Below are 6,000 nucleotides of genomic sequence, written 5' to 3'. Positions count from 1 at the left end.
CAAATAAGAACATAAATGTAAAAAAAAAATGCAATTTAATGAAATAAAATGTCTTCTACACCTTTCAGTCCAGGTTAACAGGCTGAAAGGTATTGTGCTGTGCTTACCAACTGTCCAGTTTTTTTCTGGACAGTCCAGAATTAAAGGGCAGCCTGTGTCATCAGTCTTACATGGATTCAGTACCCATGTTGCTGTGATCTCCCTTGGCAGCACACCATAATTAATATGTATAGAGTGCTGCCAAGGGGGAACTGTGGCTGAGTACATAGATACATTCCATGTAGGCTCTACATGGAGCCTACATGGATTTTATTGTATCCTGGGGAATAAATTCGTTCAAGGTTGGAGTAGATTAATTTTTCCAATTCTTAGTAATAACTTTTCTTGCTATTGTTAAAACACTCCATAAAAGTGAATAGTTTATTCTATTAAGTGAATGCATTCTTAAAAGCCACGTTGGAGGACTGACATAATGAACCTCATTTGGAGTTTATTAATTAGTTGGCCAATGAGCTACCTCCTGTTTAGTACTGTAAAACTGGAAATAAACAGGCATTTCAAGTACAGTACATCCGATCACATTTCTGGATTAGCTTGTAGCACTAAAATATTTGTCACCTTCTTACAGTGTGAAAGTTTATTACAGTAGAGTACTGGAGGGACAATAAAGAAAGAACAGAAAAGTGTAGCAGAGAAGGTCAAACAGCAAGTGGAATTTAAAAAAAGTAATTTTTTTTACAGATTTGGCAGTGGACAGATTTTCTCTGTGTTAAGTATTAGTCATGTGTGTAATCATGTCATTAGACTTTAGCAATATGGTTTGAGTATGCACAAAAAGGTTATATGGTGTCATATGCATACCTTCTGTTTAGTTTCTATATTACAACCTTTGTAGAGCAACTGAAGTATCATTGTTAACTGAGAATCAGACATATTATTATTTTCATTTCTGCCATTATTCTGTCTTAGGCTAAACCTCCACAACTTGCCTCTCTATTAGCCTTATAGCTATGGCCAAATGCCACACAGTTTCAAGATGAATCCTACTGGCACTAACTCCCAGGTATTATTTGTAACATGACAGGATGTTTTAGCTTTCTACCCCCTGCTGTCTTCTCAGCCCCATGTGCACTGCTGCACAAAAGATTCCAAGTACATGTCTGCATCCTCATGTAAAGCAATCCAACTGTCAGAGCTGATGCAGCAGTATGCCTATATCAGGCTTCAGTTCCCTAGTCCTCCACCTGGGGTCATTTTTTAGCACGTCCCTCAGGATGACCAAACAACTCAGAAATTTTTCACTTACAACTCTGTCATTGCACCTCCAGTATCAGGACAACACCACTGTGAAATGACCACTGGTATCACTTTATACCTGGGTGACTAGTATTTCAGTAGGATACTCTTCCCACAGGTAGCCTAGAATTTAGTATATTCATGATGAAATGCAAACTTAGAACGCATATTATTATATCACAATCTATACAGTAAACAGCAACCTTCTAACATTAAGTATCTGGTTTATAAATTGCAATGCAGCTTTTCAGCAGCCCTCATTACATATTTGTTCACAGTATCATCACAATGCACTTTACTATCTGTTGGCCTTTATTGTTGACGTATCCATCTTCAGTCTCCTTGGAATGTTGGTTTGATTATAAGTGACCCAATCAAAGTTAAGCTTCATGCAAATGGAAAATGACAGAACTGCTCTCAGGTCTACAGGATAAACCTGCTATCAGCTTTCACACACCTACTCATATTCTATTTCTCCCTTGATGGCTATACATTGTTATTTACCAGCTCGTCATAAATCCCTGTTCTGTACTTAATACAGTCTGCATTATGCAAGAATGAAGTGAACTTTGCCCCTTTGCAGACCTTTGCAGCATGTTTCTGGAATGCCTCATCAGGCATCAAATATTCTGCTTCTTCCCTGTATTACCTGTCCAGCCCTTTATCCTGTCAGGATATAAACAGTACTTAACAGCACTCTACCTGAAATGAATCAGTTCAGTTTCCTCTGTACTGACCATTATTTTTTACCTATACTTAAAATTGTTATGTATGTTATCCCTGCAGAGGTGTTCCACAGCACACTTACACATCACAATAATTTAGGTCAATATCCATAAATCTAAATTCATATTCTCATTGTCTACATTCAAATTTTTGCCTAGCTCTCTTCTCTCTTTTGTTTGAAAAAAAGTAATCATGATTTATTGGTTGGCTGACTCCTCCCAGTGTTGTTGGGTTCCCAGTCATTTCATTTCAATCCACAATGATATAAATGTACAGCTGCGAAATTTACAGATTGCATGTTCTTCCCAAGAGGAGCGAACTGCTACAAATTCAAGGCAAAAACAGAGCAGAAACATAACAACAAATAAGAGTTGGATCGAGATATTATATTTACAACAACAGTGGATTTACAGTAAGTGACCTGCATTACAGATCTAGCTTAAGGATTGTTGCCTACCATTCCCCTTTTTTTTCTTTTTTTTTTTTGTATTCAGAGATGGTTTTTGAAAGATGTTTGAGATAGTTGTGACTCTTTTATGAGTTAAAAATAGTTATAAAGGAATTGCACCTTGTCACAAGTTGAGCTGCATTTCAGAACTTCAGTTAGTTTTTTCTTACTAATAAATTAATTTTGCTTTTCAAAAACATTTAAGATGGAAAGTGAAGTGTAAAGCTAGAGAAGAAAGAGCAAAGGACCATTAACTGTTAATATTAACACAGCGTTTTGCATTTTATTTCAACAAAAGAAAAGCAAAAGCTGGATAACCATGCCTTTATCTGTTGTTAGTAATAGAATTAAGTTACATCTTTTAGTTTTATTTTAGTGTTCTATAATTAACTTTTAATTTCTTCTGAAAATACCTAATCCTGTAAGTATGATAAAGGAATTGATTCCTTGTGAAAATAGCAAAAACCCAATACAGGAGATAGCATACTGTATAACTAATTAGATACAACATAACAATGAAATACAATATATAAAGCATACTATACGTTATAGAACATAGTTTCAAATTAATTAAAATTTTACAAAAACATGAATTACTTCATTATAGAGGCCTGTGTGAATAATGAGTTTATTTTCTTTGTTGTACTGATTTTAATGGATTGCATATAGAAGGGTAATGTCAGGCATTCTAACGTTATCAGTGTTTGCTTGCATAGTTCATGCCTGTATGCACACTTGCTCATATAAGTGCTCCATTGTTAAAACAGGCAAGAATGTGAGTGCATGTGTAGGTAAGAGAGACAGAGACAAACGTTATTAATGCTGCTGTTCATGCTCTAGCTACAATCAGAATTTATTATTATTTATTACTGTATTTAAGTAATAGCCTCTGGAAGTAATATTATAATTCTCTCTGTTGCCGAGAGAAGAATCTTGATCAGTCCTTATTCAGTGGTGGTCTCCTGGCACTGTGTGTAATTTGTGTGTGCTTTCTACTTAGACATGCTTTTTCCCTTCACAGTACTCAGTTTTTCTCAATTTTCCAGAAACAAGCTGGTTGTTTGGTTACTCTTAATATTCCATATAGACCAAAATTCATGCTAGCCTTTGTGGCCAGGTCTTGACTGAAAAGGAGCCGAGAAAATGACAGTTTAATGACAGTTTAAGCAAGGATCTATAGACTGGAAAACTGACAATGCTGGACACATTTAAACTGGGTGTTACATTTCTTAATTTAGTTAATTAATTACATTTTTATTAAAACTTCAAACAACTGCCAGATCATGCATATATATTTAAGGGAAGAGTAAATTATAAAATACGGCAGAGAAACTTGATCACTTGTTAGTTATTTTTAGCCTTCCCCAAGCTCAATGTGACCCATCAGAAGCTGGTAAGGAGACCCTAAATGTTGGTGCAACATCATACTTCTGCCAGGGAGTGTGCCCTAACCCCCTCCCACCCACATGACTTCTGCCTATGGGAGACACATGAGTTCTTTGGTGCACACACAACCTACTGACCAAGCAGCATACTACTTGTGATGTGGAGTTCACCCAGCTGTTAATGCTGCTCCTGCAGCAAGCCTAAGCAGCCTCCATCCACCCAGAATGGACAAGTTGGCATGAGACACTCTCTTCCCTCCTCCCCCATCCTGTCCTTTCATCATCTGTGCCGCTACTCAAACTCACGTCATCTGGGGTGCAGTAAAGGCTTTTTCCCTCTGCTCCATGAGGCTGGACTTCCAGGCTATAGCCTTAATCTTTGAGCTATTATTCTAGACTGGGGAGACCTGAAATGTTATTTATATTTGGTATGAAAACCTGAGTAGGTAAAGGGAAACAGCCCTGCTGTTCATTGACTTGCATAATAAAATCTTAAATATTTCTCTCTACATTACCACCAGCCTAAAGCAGATGGCACCTCAGTTTAATGTCTCATCCAAAGAATCTTCAGGAGTTTATTATGCCCACCTCAGCCAATGCCACAGTCAGTAGTCAGTACCGTTTTATTAATGTAGACCAGGTATGTGAATAGAACCTAAATACTTCCAAACTTCCTGATATCAAAAGAAAGTAGACTGCTAAAAACATGGCAGCATTCAGTTTATGCAAGTATCACTGGCACAACAGGTAGCACATTCACCTTTGGTGCAGAAGGCTGTGGGTTCTATTCCCACACCAGGTAGATTGATTACTGACACTGCAGTGCAGCATAAGGGGGGGGTACTGCACTCCTGAGTTTGTCATTCTTCAGATGACAAGTTAAACTAGGCTTTATCTACTTGAGTAGCTGGAAGGTCAGATGGATGTAAAAGATCCCACAATGTCTATGGGAAGTGGATCCTGTACCCTTGCCAAATTTCCCCTAGTAGTATCAATACCACCTCAGGTCTCCCCTGAAAAGAGGCTGCTTAACTAGTGGGCTAACCCCGTCAACAAAGGATAAATAAGTTCACACAATGCTCCACCTCGCTCAGACAGCAACGCCAGGACCAAATAGCAATAGCAGTACTCTGTACTAAGTACGCTTATATGTGAAATAAATCGTGTCTGTAAAACTTTCAGCATTGTACTGAGCAGTTTGATTTGGAGTACTGCTATTGCTATTTGGTCCTGGCGTTGCTGTCTGAGCGAGGTGGAGCATTGTGTGAACTTGGTCGTTTTTGTTTTTTAAAAGGATAAATAAGTAGAATAAAATGGCATTGTAAAAAATAAAATAAAGATATTGCTCATACTTGCTATAAAGTGAAGACAATGGGCACATGATATGGAAACAGTAGAGAGATGGAGAGGGTAAGATGTCAGAAAATTAGAAGAAAAGCTGGCAGGGTAAGAGGCACATGTGGCAGATCATGAAACTAGGTTTAGAAAGAATGAGCTGAAGTGCTAGATGGTTATGGGAGAAAGGGAGGTTTCTGTCCTCCTTGAGGAGACCTGCCAGGAGTACCATCTGACACTGCCCCTGATGTAGATCACTTCAACTTGAGCCAAAAGCACAAGCCTGATGAACTTGGAAAATAAATAACTATAAATTACTGCAACACAAACAAAATAAACATAGACTGAACTGATAAGACCATATGCAGCATAACAGATATGCTGGTCTGCATTTGTAAACATAATACATGATTTTATGACTACAGGATGAAAACTGCTATTGAATTATAGTTTTAACTCTATGTGCTATATAGGCAGCTACACTTTTAATTTTTACATACTTTCTCTGTAGCAGGAAGCATAATGAATGGAGCTGAGAAGATTTTTTTTAGTTGATGAGCAGAATAATTATATGGATTTAATTACTAATGTTCCACATTAGATCACTGTTGCAGTACCCTGTCCTACATGGTGCCTACCCCACTGCTACTGGCCAGCTTTTCAAAGTTACAGGATGCCTTCTACATATTCTAATCATCAGAAGCTAGAGAGGAGCTCCATACAAATAAACAAGAGTGTGAAAAAGCTCAGAGCTTTTTTGCTACTAAAAAGTGCTGCTTTGATGGGCCCATGGAGCTATCAGTCAGCTAG

General features: G+C 37.7%; 1 protein-coding gene across 1 annotated transcript in view; it reads left to right on the top strand.

Annotated features, from left to right (window-relative positions):
• Positions 1-2,336: 2,336 nt before the first annotated feature.
• Positions 2,337-6,000, top strand: part of LOC122798890 (amiloride-sensitive amine oxidase [copper-containing]-like) — a 341,036-nt gene continuing 337,372 nt past the window's right edge. The window contains exon 1 of the mRNA XM_044067997.1: positions 2,337-2,434. The gene's annotated coding sequence lies outside the window, so the exon portion shown is untranslated. The remainder of the gene's footprint in view (positions 2,435-6,000) is intronic.

Source organism: Protopterus annectens, chromosome 3.part1, assembly GCF_019279795.1.
Source record: "Protopterus annectens isolate FY-2018-M chromosome 3.part1, PAN1.0, whole genome shotgun sequence".
In the NCBI taxonomy this organism is placed as follows: Eukaryota; Metazoa; Chordata; order Ceratodontiformes; family Protopteridae; genus Protopterus; species Protopterus annectens.
The sequence above is the reverse complement of the archived record's forward strand: the minus strand, read 5'-3'. Positions and strand labels throughout refer to the sequence as shown.